Source organism: Urocitellus parryii, unplaced genomic scaffold, assembly GCF_045843805.1.
Source record: "Urocitellus parryii isolate mUroPar1 unplaced genomic scaffold, mUroPar1.hap1 Scaffold_37, whole genome shotgun sequence".
Taxonomy (NCBI): domain Eukaryota; kingdom Metazoa; phylum Chordata; class Mammalia; order Rodentia; family Sciuridae; genus Urocitellus; species Urocitellus parryii.
In genome coordinates, this window is record NW_027553327.1 from 4,977,582 (window position 1) to 4,998,431 (window position 20,850).

General features: G+C 33.5%; 2 pseudogenes; both read right to left on the reverse strand.

The window, feature by feature from the left end:
* Positions 1–17,555, reverse strand: part of LOC144252162 (activating signal cointegrator 1 complex subunit 3-like) — a 43,481-nt pseudogene extending 25,926 nt beyond the window's left edge.
* Positions 1,839–3,023, reverse strand: LOC144252106 (coiled-coil domain-containing protein 71L-like; annotated as a pseudogene).
* Positions 17,556–20,850: the final 3,295 nt, after the last annotated feature.

The following is a 20,850-nucleotide window of genomic DNA, read 5'->3' on the forward strand; positions in this document are numbered from 1 at the left end:
TTTATTTACCCATATTACAGTGTTTGTAAGGATGCATCATCATTGAGTAGTGAATAAAAGACTATGAGGCTTACTGGGAAACTGTCATAAAGTTATATATATATTTATATATATAAAATTTTTTTTTTCAAAACAAGAACACTGAAATGAAAGTCACAACATTTCTACTATGGACTATTAAACTTAAAATAATTATTTCAGAAATCTATGCCATTTGAATTCTAGGAAAACAGGAGTAAAAATCACAACTCTCATTATTCTCCTAATAAGCTGCCAAACAGAGATAAATCTTTGTATTGAGGGTTTCACATGCCAAGTTCCAGCCCAGTATGGATAGTTCCATGGCAGAATACTTGAATTTGAAATAATTGTGGTACAAAAACACTACTTGACCCTTTAGGTATTGCAGTAAAAGCTGGCTGTGGCATCACTGTCTAATAACCAGTAAGTCTTGCTGCCACCATTGACCAAAGGCACTTGGATAATAAAGAATTCCACACTAGGCCATATGGTATACACACTATTACAAAAGTGTAAAATAAGGGTCAGTACTCTGGGTGGCTTGCCTGTTTGATTTATGTGGCCTTCAGCTATCAAACAAAGACTGCAAACGTAACTATGAATGGAAAAAAAGAAAATTCACAGGACAAAAAAGTCAACTAATTGTCATAATGTTTACAAATGTGATGAATACTAGTCTTGGCATTTCTTGTTATCCAACAATAAAAACAAAGGGATCTATTTTGCCCAAAGTAACTTCAACCAGTTACTTGATACCAAGAAATGCCCCCACCCTTCTCTATAGATCCTGTTGAGGTTTCTAATGGGTATTCTGTTTGTCACTTTATTCACAACGTTTACACACATTCATCTCTCCTATGTGACTTCAATATTAAAAATTATTATCTTCTCATTAACATTCTTGGATTTTTATGTTTGACCAGGACATGTTGCCAGATTATCTCCAATTGAATTCCAGTCATTCCTGCAACACCACCAGTTCTTCACGATTCTTTTTCCCCCCAATCACAAGCCATGTGGTTTCAATGCACTTCAATTTTTATTCAATTAAAAAAGAATTCAACAAGTCAACTTTTCATAAACAAAACTTTGTTTGAGTATGCTACCATTTGCTTTAGGAGCTCAGTAAATATAAACATTAAACTTCAATATAAAATCTTTTAGAAACACCTTTAAAACGTTAAGCAATTGGACTTTACATCTCTTTTGTTTGTAATCACTGAGCCCATGAAAATCAAAGCCATATAAATTCTTGCATTACTAACAGTCAAGCTAGAACCTCTCAAAAAAAAAAAAAATCCTTGGTCAAAGCTTTGAAATTCAGTAAAAATTCAGAAACAAGTGGGATTCAGAATACCCTGAGCACAAACTAGTACAACACCACAAAACATGTTTGATCTTCCATCCAGAAAGAGGGGTGGCAGTCAAAAAGAAAAATGGAGGCGGGGGTTAAAGAGCAAGCAAATTCTGGCTTTTATTACACAAGCACGAAAACAAATTCCTTTGGAAAAGAATGACTTCTTCGGAGGACTGCCAGACCAGTGAGGTAGAGTCCGAAAGGGAGAAAACCAATCTGCCCCTATAGTCCTGGAGACTTGTCAATCTGGGGTTCCGAAGCAAAGGGACCTCCCCTGTTAGTCCTGCAGGCTCCTCCTTCGCAGACACGGTGCGAGGAGGCGGCAGAGGGTACACCTGTCCCGGAGTTCCAGACGCGGGGACGCATCCCGGGGCTTGGGGCAGGGAGGCCATCCCGGGACTTCCTCGCGCGCGTAACGTGCACTAGGGGACACTCCTGGTGGAGTCTGTAAACACTCGACTGACACTTGTTCATTTCTCCAAGCAGAAACTCCATCTTGGGCCGGGGACCTGCAGGAGGCGCCCTCGGGGCGGCGTCTCAAGCCCGGGGCACCGGGAAGCGGCGGAGCCTCACCACGGGTTCCAGGTCCACTAGCAGGACTTGGCGCGCCTTGCAGTCGCGCTGCCGCCAGGCTGCGCTCGCCCCACACGTCGCCGCCGAAACGGATGGTGGGGAAGGTGGTCAGCGTCGGGGTGGCTGCCCTCCAGATCTCCTCCAGGGTGCGGCCCCCGAAGCAGGGCTCCGGCGCTGAGAGCTTCTCCAGGCAGGACTCCTCAGGGGCCGCCGGCGGCGGCAGCAGCGGTGGCGGTGACGGTGGAGGTGACGGGGGCAGCCGGGGCCGCCTCCTGCCCGCAGCGGCCGCCCGGGCTCCGCGGCGCCTCCTCCTGGCGGCCGCGCGCGGGGCTGGCCGGCGCGTCAGGCCGGGGGCGGTAGGGGGCTCCGGGGGGTCAGGCACCAGGGCTCGGCAGGAGGTGAAGCCGTAGACTTCCTTGCTGAGCAGGATGTGAGGGGAGAACTGGTGCTTGAGGCTGCAGAGGAAGCTCGAGAGCTCCGCATCCGAGCTCATGAACTCCGTGCTGCGGGACATGAACAGCTTGAAGGTATCGCCCAGCGCCTTGGTGCTGTCGACCGAATACACCACCTTCTCCTCCCGCGCCTCCAGCCCGGCCCCTCCTCCCGCCACGGCCAGGGCCGGCGCCCAAGCCTCTTCACGCTGCGCGGCATCGGAGGCCACTCGAGGCCGCCAGCGCTCGCCTAGTCTTGCTGTCGCCGCCGAGCCCGCCCGAGTCTGGCTTGGCTCAGCTGTGGTGGCCGCTGCTGGTGTCTCCAGCCCGGCGCGTCTCTCGCTACTTTTCTCGCCTCCCCCCCCCCTTTTTTTTTTTTTGGTACCAGGGCTTGAACTCGGGGCACTTGACCTCTGACCTACATACCCAACCCTATTTTGTAATTTTATTTAGATACAGGGTCTCAGTAAGTTGCTCAGTGCCTTGCTTTTGCTGAGGCTGGCTTGGAACCCGCAGTCCTCCTGTCTCAGCCTCCCCAGCCTTGGTATTCCTGGGGTGTGCCAGGTAGCTCAGTTTCCTCTTTAGAATTCTGGCCAGCAGTAACCCTCCTCCTTACTTGTCTTCAGAATGACTCTTTTCATGTGTAATGTCTATCCTCTGCAGAAGTCAATACTGTCTAATCAAGGCATTATACATTTATTCCATAAATGCTAGGATTTGTGAAAATGTATGTTTAGGAATAACTTTTCAATATTACACAAAAAGCTGGACACTGAATACTATGTATGTACTGATGACAACTGGGTTTAAAGGCATCTATGTGTGATTAAGCTTGTTTAAACTCTGGAGAATGTAGAGCTTATTGTTCACTTAAACTTTTACTGTAATACTGCTGATATACATAACATATCTTTGAAATTAGTTCCATATTAAGAAACAAAATGAGAATAAATATCACTGAATGATTCTTATCATTTATGGGTAGGATCTACATTTAAAATACTTAAAAATTTGCTAATATAAACTATTTTAATTGCTAATTTTTTTGGAGCGGGTAGTGGTGGTTGAACCCAGGGCCAGCAGCTAAGCCACTAAGCAATATCCCTAGCCCATTTATTTTCTTTTTTTTAAATTTTGAGACAGGGTCTTGCTAAGTTGCTGAAGCTGACCTGGAACTTGTGATCCTCCTATCTCAGCCTCCAGAACTTCTGGGATTATAAGCATGTGTGCCCACATCCAGCCTTAATTGCTAATTCTGCTAAATAACTTCATAAAATTTGGAGTGATTTTTGCTCTTTTGCATAAATAAAGAGATGTCATATGTAGGTTCAAAATTTATGTTGAGTTATATGCATTCATGAATATGTCAAAATTAACAATGTAAACTATAATATACTAAAAACAAATAAAAAAGAAGAGAGAAAATAAATTTATGTTAAATAATATGAAAATTCACAATACTTTTATATCTGGTAAAATACTTTATTTTCACAGAAAAATTCATTTAAGCACTTTTTCCCCCTTCTTACCTATTTCATCTTTCCTCATATCTTTCAGCTTATCTACAGTAAGATTTTTTTCTTCTAATATTGTTAGAATGTGTGGTGGTAACACTGCGAGGCTGAGAAAGGATGATTTCATGTTGAAAGCCATTCTCAGCAATTTAGCTAGGCCCTGAGCAATTTAGTAAGACCCTATTTCAAAATAAAAAAAAAAAATAGAAAGGGTTAGAGATGTGGTTCAGTGATTTAGGGCCCGTAGTTTCAATCCCTAGTACTAAAATAAATAATTAAAAGAAAAAAGTAAAAAAGGACTGAGGATATATTTCAGTCATAGAGAGCCTCTCAGTTCAATCTGTAGTATTATGAAAAACAAAACAAAACAAAGAAAAGAAAAGAAATGAAAGACAAAGAAGACAAAAAATAACTTACTTTATTTCACATGATGGTTTAAATATATGAAGATTTTTTTTTTTACCATAGCAGTTTTTAAAAGTTATAAATTAAATGAGCTATAGATTTAGGGAACAATTTTCTTTCAGTACTCAATATTTAAAATCAGAGACCTTTCATACTGGAATACATATATTAGGCCTTATATAAGATAGATTTGTTACTAAGCCAAACAAACCACTTACTTTCACCCCCAGTCCTGATTTACAAGCACAGGTTACATAAAAGATGTACAAATCAATATCTTTAATTCTAAGGAGAAACTGTAGTTCATAGAATTTCTCAAAGTAATGTATTCACAGAACAATAGAATTAATTCCTTGGTCTCTAGAGATAAACAAAGAAGAGAAAATGGGGAGTAAGATTCTTACCTGTGCAACATTTGCAGAATCTGACATAAGGGAGAAACTATCCGTCTCTCCTTGGCTGATGGAAGTTTGAAGTAAGATGTTTATTTTCCCATAACTATTTTCTACACCTCCAGGAGCTGAGAGTTGACAAAAAATTTTTAATAGAGCATCTATCTCCTCTATTTCTTCTTCTCTGACCTAGAAGAGTCACTATTTTTATAGTAATATTTGGTCTGATTTATTTAAAAACACATTGCATGTTTTTAAGGTTGCCTTTTAGTAAAATGTAATATTTTACTCTTGTACAGCTAAAACCCAGTAATTTTCCCATAGGTAAATTATATAATATGAAATTATGTTGAGGCGGGTACAATTATATTTTATTGTTCATCACCAATATTAAAGTTGCCATTGACACATAAAAATTTGATATGACACAAAAATTAAGTCATCTGACCTCACCATCCTTCAATTGATGAGGTTTCATTTTTTATTTGACCAGAGTAAAACCTCTGCCCAGACTGATTAGGGAAAACTTGATCATCTTCAAATGCATTCCTTATAGTCATATATTTTTATATGGTATAATGCATTCATAGCTTAAAGTTGTGAAGTACTATTTCAAAGTATTAAAGTTTTCACTGTTAATAACATTAAATTATAAAATGAGTAATACACAACCTATTTAAATTTCTTGACTTGGGATACAAAGCAAAACATGATGTTAGGTATGCTGTGATATTATTATCTAGAACACTGAGTTTTCTTGTACAATAGAAAACACTGCTGATACTCCAAATATGCCATATGGCTTTTTTTATATTGTATCAGGAATAACAATTAATTTCAAACTTTCATAAATAAATAAATGTACATACCTGAATGAAACTTCAAGTAATCTTACCTTGATCTGATCAAATTATTCGGCTTTGGAGACTATCTCAAATATGTCACCTTCTGTTTTGTGAGCATCGAAGAGTTCATTAAAGGTCTACCAAAGTAAGTGTCACATTTAATTAAAATAGAAGATCAAAAGATATTATCAAATTTATGAAAGATTAAAAAACACTCCTAAACATAGTTAAGAAAGCCATTAGAACCAAAAAAAAAAGATCAGTAAAATCATCTAATGAAATCTATACTAAATGTCTAAAAATGTTCAACATAACATTCTGGTCTTGACCTCAGTATAGGCATATGGAAATCTGCATCACTTACTAATTATAAGCTCACATACATCATATAAAATTCAGAGGGAAATAACTAGACAACATGCAATTCAAAGAGTCTCAAAATATGAATAACGAGAATACACAGAAAAATCAGTTAAAGGCCATACAGAAAAGACAAAGGTACTACACGGCTAGAGTTGCTGAAAAAGAACTGCAAAAAAGAAAGTGTTAGGGTGTAGTTTGGCAGCAGTCTACTAGCAAGAGGACAAATGAGAAAGGCTGTCTCATGGAGACAATGAGATGAGAGTAGGTGATATAAGGAGGAAGGACTAGGTCTGGGATTGAGGAACCACCAAATCACAGCTCTGAGATAATATATAAAGAGGTCTTGCAGAAATCTAGTGTCATACAATAGGTTATTCTGAAAAAATGAGGAAAACCCAGTAAGCACATAAAGGTGTTTTTCTGAAACCTGTTTTATATATAAGCAAATATTAAATCTACAAACCCGAGATTTCATATAAACTGAGTTTTTCTTTTTGATGATTTCTATTCTCCTATTTTAAAAACAACTTTATGTACAAAAGGCAAAAATGAATTTAAGAAAAAACTCAAAACACTATCTATTGAAAAAAGTATAAAAATTCAACTTAACCTATTTCAATCTCTTCATATTTAAGTATTCTCCCAACAGGTTATCATTGTATTGACATGTACTGATATATGTACATGAAAACACATAAAGAAATGTATATGCTTTTTAAAAGTAAAAATATTAAAGTATCACATCATCTTAAACAGGACATTGTTAAAAAGCAACAAATCCTCTTATAATTGTATGGTCAAAATTGGCCTTAAAAGTTCCTTAAATTAACCATCTAGTACAAACAGGCTGAGTTGGTAATTTTAGTAGTTTCTTAAACTCTTCTTTAGTGTTTCTTACTAATATGCAATTAACTTTTCAACTTTTTATTCAAGGAAATAATTAAGCTATCAAGTCCAGCTTAAAATCATTCTGGCACACACTCTGTAAGACTCACCAATAGGCTTCAACTATTTCAGGTGTATGTAGTGTTTAGGATATGTTCATGAAACAGAATGGCAGAAGAGCACCATTGCTATCTAAAGTCATTTTTTTCTTGTCATTACTAAAAGTATATTGCTGAATTCATATAAACTAAATGTATTTGCTCATAAGTTGCTTTTGTTATTTGGCATCATTAATATATTTTGAAGTCTAGAAAGTATTTGACTGTAAAAACAAACATTTTTGCATTTGTTCCTCTTAGAATATTACCTCAATGGTATTGTATTTAATATAATAGTGGCTGGCGGTTCAACCCAAATCCGTTGAGGAAAAATAATCAGTTCTCTCTTCAAAATGAATCATCTGAGCTTTGTCTAGTTTTCGTCCAACTTCAATGACTAACTGTTCTCGATGCTTTCTTAATGTTGGGTCAATCTACAGGAAAGAAATATAAACACTTGATGTTTTAATTAAACTTTTAAAAACTTAATTTTGAACTGGTACTTTGAAGCATAAAATTATATGTATCAATGGTGTAAAGGGATTTTTCAATACAAAAATATATTGTGCAATATTTAAAACAGATTAAATACAACTATCTTTCAAACATTTATCATTTATTTATGGTAAAAACTTGGTACTCATTGATCAGTCTAACATTTATCATTTATTTATGATAAAAACTTAGTACTCATTGATGAGTCTCTCCCCATCCCTCTCTCCAGCCCCTGGTAACTACCATTCTATTTTCAACCTCTGTAACTTCAACTTTTTGAGATTCTACACATGAATGCGATCAGGTGGTACCTGTTCTTTTGTACTTAGCTTATTTCACTTAACATAACGACATCCAGTTCCATCCCTGTTACTGCAAAGACAATATATCAGTCTTTTTTATAGCTGAATTATGCACCATTTGTGTATAGGTATTAGATTTTTCTTTATCCATTCATAAGCTGATGAACACTTAGGCTGCTTCCATTTCTTTGCATGGATAGTGCTGCAATGAACACAGGAGTACAGATGTTCTTCAACATACTGATTTCATTTCCTTTGGGTATATACCCAGTATTGAAGCTGCTGATCAGAGATTTCTCAATTATAAATTCTGAAGTACATTCTATACATTTAAGAAACAACTACAAAATATTTTATTTGATTAAATAAAGAAAGCTTTAAAATTCATTAAAATTATCAATCTACATAGTCTTTTTGGATAATAAAACTATCAATCTGTACAGTCTCTTTAGATACCAATATTATTCTTCCATGGTCTTATAATCTTTAAGGTTATAGACACAGGGAATCGGGTATAAGGAAAAAAAATACCATCTTCTAATTCCCACACTTAAATAGGCACTTTAAATTACCAAATCATACTTCTATTTTATCAGTCATTTGGAGATATGATGGCAAAAATGCTTTCCCCTGTCAAAGGTAAAATAAATGAATGGTTATCCCCTTAAAAATACAATTCTATTGTTTTAGTAATTTTCACAACTGTTGGTGGAAAAATCCATTTTGTCTATAATAATAATAGAAGCAAAGAATAAAATGAAGTTGACAGTGAACTTTTATATAGTTTTAAAACTATTATAATTTTTTCTAAGTATAAATTGATATTCAATACAAAATACTAACAAATATTCTTTTTGCTATGTATATACATGCACAACCATACTGTACAAGTGCACAACCATGCACATCTAAGTCTTGAAGATTAATCTCTTGTTATGAGCAATAATATAAAATATGACCTTTAATGGGGTGTTGGAGAAGTAGTAAACCTCCTTAGAAATCTAATGAGTTAATACTTCCACCATTTGTTTTAACTTAGATCTTTATGGCAGCTTAAAAAAGTTTTAAAAATCAGAAAAATTAGGCAAAAGGAAACCAACCGCAGATAAGTAACATAGCATCAAGAGTATTATCAGCAAATATTTGCTATAAGTGATACTATATATATCAGGTCCAAACTACTTGATTTGTTTTTGTCTATAAGAATTCTATAGATACAAATTTACAGAGCAACAAAATCAAAACATATAAGTTAAAAGAAAAAGTTAAGATATAGAACTGTAAATTCAGTAAAACTATGAATCCTGGAATGAAACAAAATTCCTCTTTCTTAAATACCAGAAAACTATGTTAAAGTTTTCATTATACAGCAAAAAAACTTTTGATATTAACCTAATACTTAAAAATCAATTGATGTGTTTATCTTATTCCATGGGATATTTAACCCATGAAAATACATGTACTTGTTTAATTTTAGTGCTTCAGAAAATTTTCATTGTACCTTTGACTATTCTCACAACGATCATATTTGTGATGAGAACATTTAGAGACACATTATTTAAAAAGTGCAAGGTCTGTTGGGATTGCTGGGTCACAGTAGCACAAATCACAATAGTCAAGTTATGTAACCAGTTCAGGTACCCATTAACATATGAACGAATGGAGAAAATATGGTATATGTACAAAATGGAGTTTTATTCAGACATAAAGAAGAATGAAATTATGGCATTTGCTGGCAAATGGATGGAACTGGAGAACACCATGCTAAGTGAAATAAGCCAGACTCAAAAAGTCAAGGCCTTATGTTTTATCTCATGTGGAAGTAAGAGATAACTAAGGAACTAAAAAAATAGAGAAAGGGGGTGGGCAATGTCCCATGAAAATAGAACAGAGATCAGCGAAGTAGATAAAGGGTACAGAGGGAAGGGAGAAGGGATGGAAAAGGGAGGAACTGAGTGAAGAAACTGACCAAATTATTCTATGCACATGTATGAATAACCCACAGTGATTCCCACCTTTATGTGTGTCTGTAGAGTACCAGTTAAAAATTAATAAATATAAAAATGTATGAAATCACAGATTATAATGCAGTTATAAATTGCTTATAAAATAAGACATCCATTTGAAGATCAGCACATATTTTAACTGAGAAGCAGAAAAGTAGTGGAATTCTATGTAAAGAAGACCGAAGTATGAAAACCTAAGAATTTCAGATTACCAGCTTCAGAACTAGTTGCTACTACTATTCTTAATGTTTCCCCCCTAAGTCTTAAGTTTAAACTCTTCCATGGCAAAATCTACTGTACAAGAAAAGGAAAAATGAAAGAAAACCGCCAAAAGTTTGGCAATTGCTTTGATAACAAATGCACATTATATATATATATTTACCAATACATGCACACACATTCAATGCATATGTATGTGTATTTATCAATACAATATTTGTGTGTATATATATTGGTAAATAGAGAAAAACTATAATTTTGAGTTACACTCAACCTCTTTGATAATTTTGACTCAACAGAAGTAAATATCCTATGAAGATGGTGAAATAATGTTTTTATTACATTACAACTGAATTTTATCTCTAATTAGGAAGCATTTACAGTATATAAAGCAGAGTTCTAAAGAAAAGACAAGATCTGTAAGCCACATGGACCACACAACTATAAAGCTCATAGGAAGACCTGCTATCACGTGTATGTAATTCTCTGTCTATGCACACACATTGAATCATGAAACTGACTTTAAACTTTAAACTGTTAAGACAATAATGCTTTAATGCTATCTTTAATTTCACTATAGGGCATAGAAGGGACATGACAGGAGGAGTAGATTGTATATAACAAGCCTATTTTTAAAAATGGTCTATATGTTTCCTAATATCTGGCTATTTCTAAAACTAAATGTACCAGAGTAAAAACTCATGGTGAAATATTAGCATCTAACAGAAATATTCTGAAAAATAGAATGATACAAATATCAACATTATTAATGGGAAAAGAGATTTAAATAAAGGAAAATAATTACAAGAAACAAATTTAATTTTTTTAGTGTATTTTAAAAAATGATTAAGGATCTTTATTTTTCTTCTAGGTCCATAACTCTTTTCAGATGAGGCAACAGTAGCAAATATTTATCCTCACATCATGAAAGGATTACAGAACCAAAAACAAGGCTTGAGGTTTTTTTTTTTAATAAATGAGTTTGAGTTTTCTACCTGATAAGATTTGTGACTGATGCCATACACTAATGGATTTTCTCTCATCCATACATAAAGGTAAGTGTAACTTATCCACTTCACTGCTTCTTCCACGTTTGTGACTGTTCCCAGAGCAATCTGCAAATCAAAAATATAACAGAAATTAAAGGAATGCATTAAAGTCAAACATAAACATTACAGCAAAGGCCATTCTGCCAAAAATTAAGTTTTCAAAATAGATCATTGTGCCACATTTGAAAGTAGGTAAGCACAATCATTGAAATGACTTCGCAGTTAATGAAAACAGCAGTCCTCTTTATTTCATTGAGAATAATACATTGGAAATGCTATCTTCCCAAACTGAACTTACTCAATGATGACATTTGATTGTTTTTCCCTGTATGGATTTTAATTCTACATAGCATTAAGGACATTTTTGACATTTGTTAATTCTTTTTCATATTCTGTATCCATTTTGTTTTAGTTTCATTTTATATTTATAAAACTACTGAGTATGTTTAAATTTAGGTGTACCAGAATAAAAATAACAAAATATGTGGCTGGGGTTGTAGGAGAGCACTTGTCTAAGCACATTTGAGGCACTGGGCTTAACCCTCAGCACCACATAAAAAAATAAACAAAATGAATAAAGATTAAAAAATAAAACTCAACATTATTTAAAAAATAATTAAATAGTAATTCTGTCGATCTTTATCCTGATTCTGCGCACTGTCATCAATAAAACCATAGAAGGTACAATGGTAGTTTTTACCTTTAGAGATACTCATTTAGAGGACTGCCAGTATAAACATACAATATGTGTATAATGGAAAATGCAATTATTTCTGCACAAACCAAAGCAAATTTATTGGTATTTAGACATATTAATATTTATGCTTTCAAAATCATACAAGAATAGGGTGTTTTTTAAAATTGGTAAACTTTAAAACAAGCAATGGGAAAATATGATATTTAAACATTTGAACCAAAGTAATCATTGGATGATTGTTTAGATTATATTCAGAAAGGAAATATAATGTTTAATATAGCATTTGAAGTGATTTGTAATATATTTATTAAATAAAAACAAAGGTTAATAATTTAGAACACAACAATAAATATAAGATCTGTGTAATAAAGAGAAAGACATGATTAGATAAGAATATTAATTCAGAATTATAATGAGATGTATTCTTAAAATAGTTCCTTAGGCAAGGGAAGTAATTCTGTTTTTACTTAAAGTATCCTTTTTACTTTAACAATTAACCAAAGTTGTGAAACTTGACAGCTATAAATTTGTTCCTGAACCCATTTTTTTTTTACTCACAGGAGGGGGAAAAAAGGAAAACAAATGGTGCCATTTTTGTACTAATATTGAAGAAAATAAAAATCTTCATGTTTGATTTAGTCACTGTATTATAATTTTTAATTCTATATAACTTTTATTGTGAAATAAAAATGTAGATGGACTGGGAGTGGTACAGTACATGATTAGTATGCAGAAGGTACTAGGTTCAATCCTGAGCACCAAACAAAACAAAATACAACAACAAAAAATTGTACATTTAGCTACTTTGAGTGAATTGAAGATGAGATACAGCAGCATATAATTTTCACTGTAATATTACATCATAGTATTTGTTATTTAAAAAGTGGGACAACCAAAAGTAAAAAAAAAAAAAAAAAAAAAAAAAAAAAACATAAGAAGATTCTGCCTATTTGCTTCTAAATTTATACTAGTTTACTTAAAAATGACCAAGCCATCCATACTACCATACTATAAGTAAATAAGTACATATCCTAAATGTAAACTGTAAAGCTTTTCAGAAAATGAAAAGCAGTAAGAATTAAAATTAAGCCAATAAGAGAGTTGTGTAGGATGTTTAAACAGTTTTTCCAGTCTGCTTAGGTAAATAAAACTAGTTTGATGATACGGATAAATAGCTGAGAGTCTCACCTATTTCTGATTTTATTATTTGCAAGTCAAAAATGTATTGTCATATAACCCATATATTCCTTTATAGTGACCTATATTCTCTTATTACTTTACGTTATTACTTTAAAATAACAACCTATATTCATTCCGTTTTGACCTTATGATGCTCTTTTAAAATACTATACAAATCTCAAGAGACAAAAATTTTATAAAGGACAATTTAAAAATCAGACTTATCAAATAAACATCAATAATTACCTATTTCTATTAGTTATAAGATTAGAAGAAAAAGTAGGTATCAAAAATTAGATCATGTAATGGAAATCTTCTAAAAATTCATTAAAAGGGAAGAGATTATCCAGAAAAAATAAATGTAATGGTACACCTTACTTTGAGACTAATCCTTGAATGCCAACTAGTGACAAAATTAAAAATTTTCTTGAAAATATTTGCTGTCGCCTAGTGGCTGTCTGATACAGGAGCCTTTCATAAAACAAATATTTTTTTTCCATACTCTCGCTTTTTGAAATTTATTCATTTATCTCCATAATCATAACAAATCACTAAAAAGCCTGTATATAATTTAAGGTACAATGGGTATGGTAACAAATAGTATGGTCCCTGACCTCACTTCTCTAGTCATGGAGGTGAGACATGTATAAGTAATTAAGATGACAAATAGAAGCCCAACATCCACAGAGTCTAGCACATACCAGATACTCAAAAATATAACATGTAAAAATGACATTAGTGTATAGTGTATTAAAATTAATTCTTCCTTAACAATAATAAAATCAACTCCAAATTTGGTAATTCAGAAATCAGATTCAAGTGTCACTTAATATTTATCTATTTAAACTTTAGTCTTTAAGGTTATCTTATTTATTTTTACTATATGTGTGTTTTAAAAAACTAGTTAAAACCATTCATATAGTTTCTATCAACTTTATATAGTTTTTAGAAACTAAATAAGCAAATATAATCATGAGTATAATTTTTAATTATATATATATATATATATATATATATATATATATATACTGCTTAAGTAGGGATACATATGAAGGGATCATCAGAAAATAGTGATACTATATTGCTTACCAACTTGGAATAGGCACTTATTGAATTTTCACAATGAGAGCATCTATATTTCATAAAAAAGAAAATTGGGCCTTTCTAAGTGAAGTGAGTAGAGTAATAGCTTCCTAGGGCAGAAGGCCTATGTTGAGGAGTAATGAGAATCAGAAGTGGGAAGGGTAGTCAGACTGTGGAGGTTTTAACTCAAGAGCCAGTATAGGTACAACATCCTGAAGAGACAAGAACTCTGTGTACACAAAGAATGTATATGTTAGGATATAGAATAATTAACAAAGTTATAAAGTATGGAATATAGGGATTAGAACAGAGTATACACTAAGAAACATGAATACATTTTAATTAGCCTGAAATACATATATCAGTGTTTCTCACAGTGCAAAATTAAGTGGCTCTTTATAGGAAAGGGATTTGTTACTTCTCAACTTTAGCATTATGAAGTCAGCCCCATTAGGCATCAATCAGCAAAGATGTCTCATAAAATGTTTGCATTAAATTATACTTCATAAAATATTTTCTCCAATTTTTCTAAACTCATGGTCAAAATTGATATTCATGAAATCAAATATATTAATAAAGGCAACACTACTATCCTAACATAATCTTTATGTTGATTAGTGATATTTTAGAGTCTTGCGAAGATTTTTTTGCAGGCTAAGGACTTACAAATCTATTATCTTAAGAATGCAGCACAGATTTATGTTATAAACCAATTTCACACTTGATGTGTACAGATGACTAAGTTTAATTTCACATTCAACTATAATTTAAAGGAGTTTGTTTCATTAACAGGAAAATTTACTGTAACAGGGAGCTCCTCCAGTAAACCAAGATATGAGCAAGTTTAGCAATGGCTATACTTCATAATAATAACTAAAAATTTTCAATCTATATGTTCCAATATTTAAATGACCTTTATATCACTAAATGGAATTGTGCTCAGAGTGTGTTGATATTTCTGAAAATGACATTTCTAGCAAGTACTTTAATTAATATGAGATGAACTTAAGGGCTATTTTTGTATGCAGGGCTAGATCACACAGTTTAACTGGTGCTACTTTTTCGTCCCCAGGAAAGAGTTCCCTGAGGTAAAGAGCATTGTTTTACTTACTTTGTGTCTTCTGCATAATAACATCAACACATTGTGACTACCACTTACAAAAACTATCAAGAACCAATTCTAGGTGTGCTAAGATTTAGTATTCCTTGACATGCTCTTTAAGCTAAATTTTAGAAAAACAGGATTATTTTTTCTTTTTTACTGTAAATGTTAAGAGAAATTATGGCTACCATTTTGGAAAATGTTTAGTTCAGGTTTTAGAAGAAAAGAAGGGAGAATCTTAATGTAGGGTAATGTATTTTTTTTAACTTATTACATTTTTAATAAGATTACGGAAGTCTTAAGCAACAATGAAAATATCTTGGTTAGAGCTAAATAGACCACAGTTTGAATGTTATTTCTAAAAATTATAACTTAGTGACCCTAGGCAGTTACACGTCTCTCTGAGTATAATATCTACTTAGCAGGTCTGACAGAATAAGAGAATGTACATGAAGCACCCAGCAGTTTCTAGCCTATGCTACTATTACCATCACTTTAGAGTAATAGATTTTATCCCATTATAAACACTCTTGGCCCAGACCTAATTACTTACACCATGTCATCAGGGTAGGCAATGAGGACCAAAATTGAGCTATGATAATATTTTCTTTGGAGTCAAATTTTATTTTCTAATCTCTTTTTGTTGTCCTGTAATTTTGTTAAGGTAAACCAGTGCTCTTCATGCTTTTTTTTCTTACTTTCAAACTTATCTTCCAAAACTTATCTATCCTCTGAACTCAGACTAAGTTTACTATCATCATGAAAAAAGCCTTTTTTGATAGCCCCAGTTCAAACATATTTTCTCCTTCTACCAAGTACTTCTATGGAAGTTGTCATTTTCTTTCCATGTCTTTTTTTCTCCTTTTGGACTATATGCTTCTTTTTTTTTTTTTTTTTTTTTTTTTTTATTGTTGGTCATTCAAAACATTACATAGTTCCTCATACATCATATTTCACAGTTTGATTCAAATGAGTTATGAACTCCCAATTTTATCCCGTATACAGATTGGACTATATGCTTCTTAACAGAAGAACTACATAATGTAGAGTGTGTCTTTCATTCTCCATAAAGATTCTTGTAAATAACCCGAATAGAATATCTATAGGCTGTTTAAGAAGTACACCAGATAGACATACACACAATAAGTAATATTTGATTGTAAATATGATTGTGAATATTTCATTCATTTATTCAATATTTACATCTTAGCTAAATTACCTAAATTATTTGAGTTAACTTTAAAAAAAAGGATACTGAGGTAGGAAAGTGTTGAATACTTGTGCAGTCATTAAAAATGTCATGAAAACATTGCACTTAATTTTGGACATTCATTTGAAAGTTTGATATATATACTCTAAATTGTAAAAATGTTTATTTTCTTTACCAGTTGAGATGTTACCTATGCTTTCCAGGTCCATTATTTAAATCCTATTATTAAAGTCTCCCCTCACACACTCCCACATGCCTACACACACACATTTGAAATAAAACATTATACTCTTGCTCAATTTAGGCAATCACATTTTACATAACAAAGATAATCAAATGACCTAATAAAGACAAGAAAGCTTCATAAACCTTAGAAAAACTTCATACAAATATTAATCATCAATTGAGCACTAAACATATCAGTTATTGCTATTTCTGTTTCCCTGATTTGTAAACTTTGGATTGTATTTCTGATCTATAGCAAAACCTCATAGATTGCAAGTGTGATCATTTAACAATGAGTTCCTGTCAGTATTGTTGTCTACATTTATACTGCTGTGAGTTAATCAACAATATTGCCCCCCACCACCCTAGCCTCTTTTGTCTTATGACTATATAGCATAATCTGTATACCTAAATACTACAAAGCAAAAACCAACTCAACCTTTATCGTTATTCTTAAAGCTGACAATTCTATCCCAACTTATGGCTGATCAGATCTTACCTCTGCATTTAGGTTATCTGCAAGACTTTCCAGAAACTGACTCTTAATTGGGTTTTGTTCAGTGAGCAGAGTGAGGTAATGGCTGAGTTTATCATGTGTTGTTATAATGATTCCTTCCCCAAATTTGTCAAATTGTGGTTGTCCAGCTAGGCCAAATATCTGCATGACATCTAAAATTCCAAGGTCAATAAAGGAGCCTCCTTTTGCAGCATATATTTGTGTTCCCTAGATAAGGAAAAGTTAATAAAAATTTACATAAGTATACATAAATATAATCCTGAAGAGCTGAATACTGAAATTGGGCAAATACAGTAAGATCTCAAAAGTGTACTTTAACTAATCCCTTCATCATCTGTGATAGTTACATTTTTACAATATAAACTGAATTTTATTGGAGAAAATATTTTTTCTCTTATATAAATTAACATTCAAAGAAACAGCCAAATCACAATATTTTTTCTAAATAAATCAATCCATAGGTTTGTTTTAACACTCACACGAATCTGTATCAAAAGAAGGTAAGCTCCTACCTTAATAATAACAGCGTGAGCAGGGAGATTGAAACCCCAGGCTAATGTAGCTGTACAGACTCCAGGTAGTGTCATCAATCCCCATATATACTACCAGAAACAACAGCACAAACATCCCCATTTCTGGTTAAAACCTCCTATATTTCAAGTTTGCCAAACTAATGTTTCTTCTCTTTTTTTAAAGAGAGAGAGAGAGAGAGAGAGAGAGAGAGAGAGAGAGAGAGAGAGAATTATTTATTTATTTATTTATTTACTTACTTACTTACTTATTTATTATTAGTCATACATGATAGCAGAATGTATTTTGACATATAATACATTCATGGAATGTACATACATCAATCATTTTGTCTATTCTATTCTGCTGTCCTTCCTATCCTCATTACCCCTCCCCTCCTCTCACATCCTTTCTCTCTTTCCAATGTAATGTGACACACTTTTTTTTCTTTTTGTCATTACAACATCATATATGTATTGTATATAATAATGAGGTTCTCTTTCCATCTTCCATGCAACTCCCCTTTTCCCTTTTTCCCTCCCACCTCTCTTCCCTATTTAATGGTAGCCTTCTTCTCATGCTCTTCCTCCCTGTCCCATTTTGAGTCATCCGCCTTATATCAGAGAAGACATTTGGCATTTGTTTTTTAGGGATTGGCTAACTTCACTTATCATAATCTGCTCTAATGCCATCCATTTGCCTGCAAATGCCATGATCTTGTTATTTTTTAGTGCCGAGTAATATTCCATTATGTATAAATGCCCCATTTTTAATCCATTCATCTATTGAAGGGCATCTAGGTTGGTTCCACATTCTAGCTATTGTGAATTGTGCTGCTGTAAACATTGATGTGGCTGTGTCCCTGTAGTATGCTCTTTTAAGGTCTTTTGGGTATAGTCCAAGAAGGGCAATAGCTGGGTCAAATGGTGGTTTCATTCCCAGCTTTCCAAGGAATCTCCATATTGCTTTCCAAATTGGCCGCACCAATTTGCAGTCCCACCAGCAATGTATGAGTGTACCTTCCCCCCTCCCCCCCGTGCGTCCTCACCAGCACTTATTGTTGTTTGACTTCATAATGGCTGCCATTTTTATTGGAGTGAGATGGTATCTTAGAGTAGTTTTAATTTGCATTTCTCTGATTGCTAGAGATGGTGAGCATTTTTTTATGTATTGGTTGATTGATTGTATATCCTCTTCTGAGAAGTTTCTGTTCAAGTCCTTGGCCCATTTGTTGATTGGGTTATTTGCTTTTTTGTTGTTTAACTTTTTGAGTTCTTTGTATATTCTAGAGATTAGAGCTCTATCTGATGTTTGAGGGGTAAAAATTTGTTCTTGGTTTGTTCTTGGTTTTAACTCTTGTGCTATAGGAGTCTTATTAAGAAATTTGGGGCCTGCCCCCATGTGATGAAGATTAGGGCCAACTTTATCTTCTATTAGACGCATTGTCTCTGGTCTGATTCATAGCTCCTTGGTCCATTTTGAGTTCACTTTTGTGCATGGTGAGAGAGAGGGATTCAATTTCATTTTGTTGCATATGGATTTCCAGTTCTCGCAGCACCATTTGTTGAAGATGTTATCCTTTCTCCATTGCATGGTTTTAGCACCTTTGTCAAATATAAGATAGTTGTAATTTTGTGGATTGGTCTCTGTGTCCTCTATTCTGTATCATTGGTCCACCTGCCTGTTTTGGTACCAGTACCATGCTGGTTTTGTTACTGTTGTTCTATAGTATAGTTTAAAATCTGGAATCACGATACCACCAATTTCACTCTTCCTGCTTAGAATTACGTTAGCTATTCTGGTTCTCTTATTTTTCCAGATGAATTTCATGATTGCTTTTTCTCTTTCTGCAAGGAATGTCAATGGGATTTTGATGGGAATTGTATTGAATCTGTAAATTGCTTTTGATAATATGGCCATCTTAATAATATTAATTCTACCAATCCATGAGCAAGGTAAATCCTTCCATCTTCTAAGGTCTTCTTCTATTTCTTTCTTCAGGGTTCTGTAGTTTTCATTGTATAGATCTTTCACCTCTTTTGTTAGAGCCCACTTTTTGTCCTTAATTATACCTAAAGATCACAATTTTTCTATTTTCTTTCAATTTATCAGCTGTATTACAGTAATACCCTTCTCCTACCCAACTTGGCCTTTATTCTTACTCTTTCTCTAGCTTAGATAGCAGTGCCTAGTGAAAAACTTTGGGTTTTTCAACTGGTTTTTAAAAACTCTATCTACACTAGACTGGGGATGGAGTTAAGTGGCATAAGACTTGCCTAGTGTGTGGGAGAACCTGGGTTCTATCCCCAGCATGGCAAAAAAAAAAAAAAGATTTAACCCTAATAATTATATTTACACTTAAGCACCTTGGTGAACTATAAACTTTCAAAAAAAATCATCCATAACTGATTTATGAAAGAGGTATATAATATTGTACTGAGCAAGATAATGGTTTTATCTTGGAAGAACTTAAGTTATGATGGAAGAGGCTGAGACTTTCACAAAATCTATAAGTTAAAATGTATTTTTCTGTACTGATAGAAAGATAGACTACAAATAATTTTTCTCATGTCTTAGTTTTTTATTCCACACTTTCACAAGCATTTTAAATTTCTTTTCTTTATAACTCTTCAAAACAAAAAAGAATACTGGGAAAGAGACGAAGGGGTTAAAGATGTAAGTAAGCTATAAAACAATGCAATATACTCGAGAGCAAAGTATAATCAATACAGAAATATGGCAGCTTTAGTGACAAAATATGTAACATAAAGAGACTTGGACTAGAGGACAAGCTGGTTTCTAATCTGCTATGTATGAAAATACAGGTCACTTGATTAAAAAAACATTAAAATAAATTTTATAACAACAAATTATAAAACATCAAATTGATAAATATTTTAATTCCTAGTTTTTAGTTTGAAATATATTAAAATATTGGGGTTCTATGTTTATTTTGCCATCCTTATTGTTCTACCAACTAGGTTCCCAAAACTTTGCAGAATTTTGCTTCCTCATCTCAACAAAAAAATTTAGGAAAGATTTAAGATTTAAATGTAGAAAACAAACTTTAAATCTATCAGAAGAAAAATACAGGAGTTCATAAACTTGTTATACACTAGGAATTCCAAGAAAACATAATAAAACAAAAAAGGTACAAACCATAAAGGAGTTGACAAATTTGACTACCTTACAATTAGTCTGCATGGCAAGAGCAGATGGAGTTGGCTCATTTCATCTTATTCTTGCTTATTACATGTAAAAACTCTAGAGAAAATGGATGAAATGGACATCAGGAAGCTCTAAAAAGTGGAAATGAAGTAGGACTATATGAAGACCTCAGGACTCCAGAAAAGAACTGGCAGTGAGTAGCTG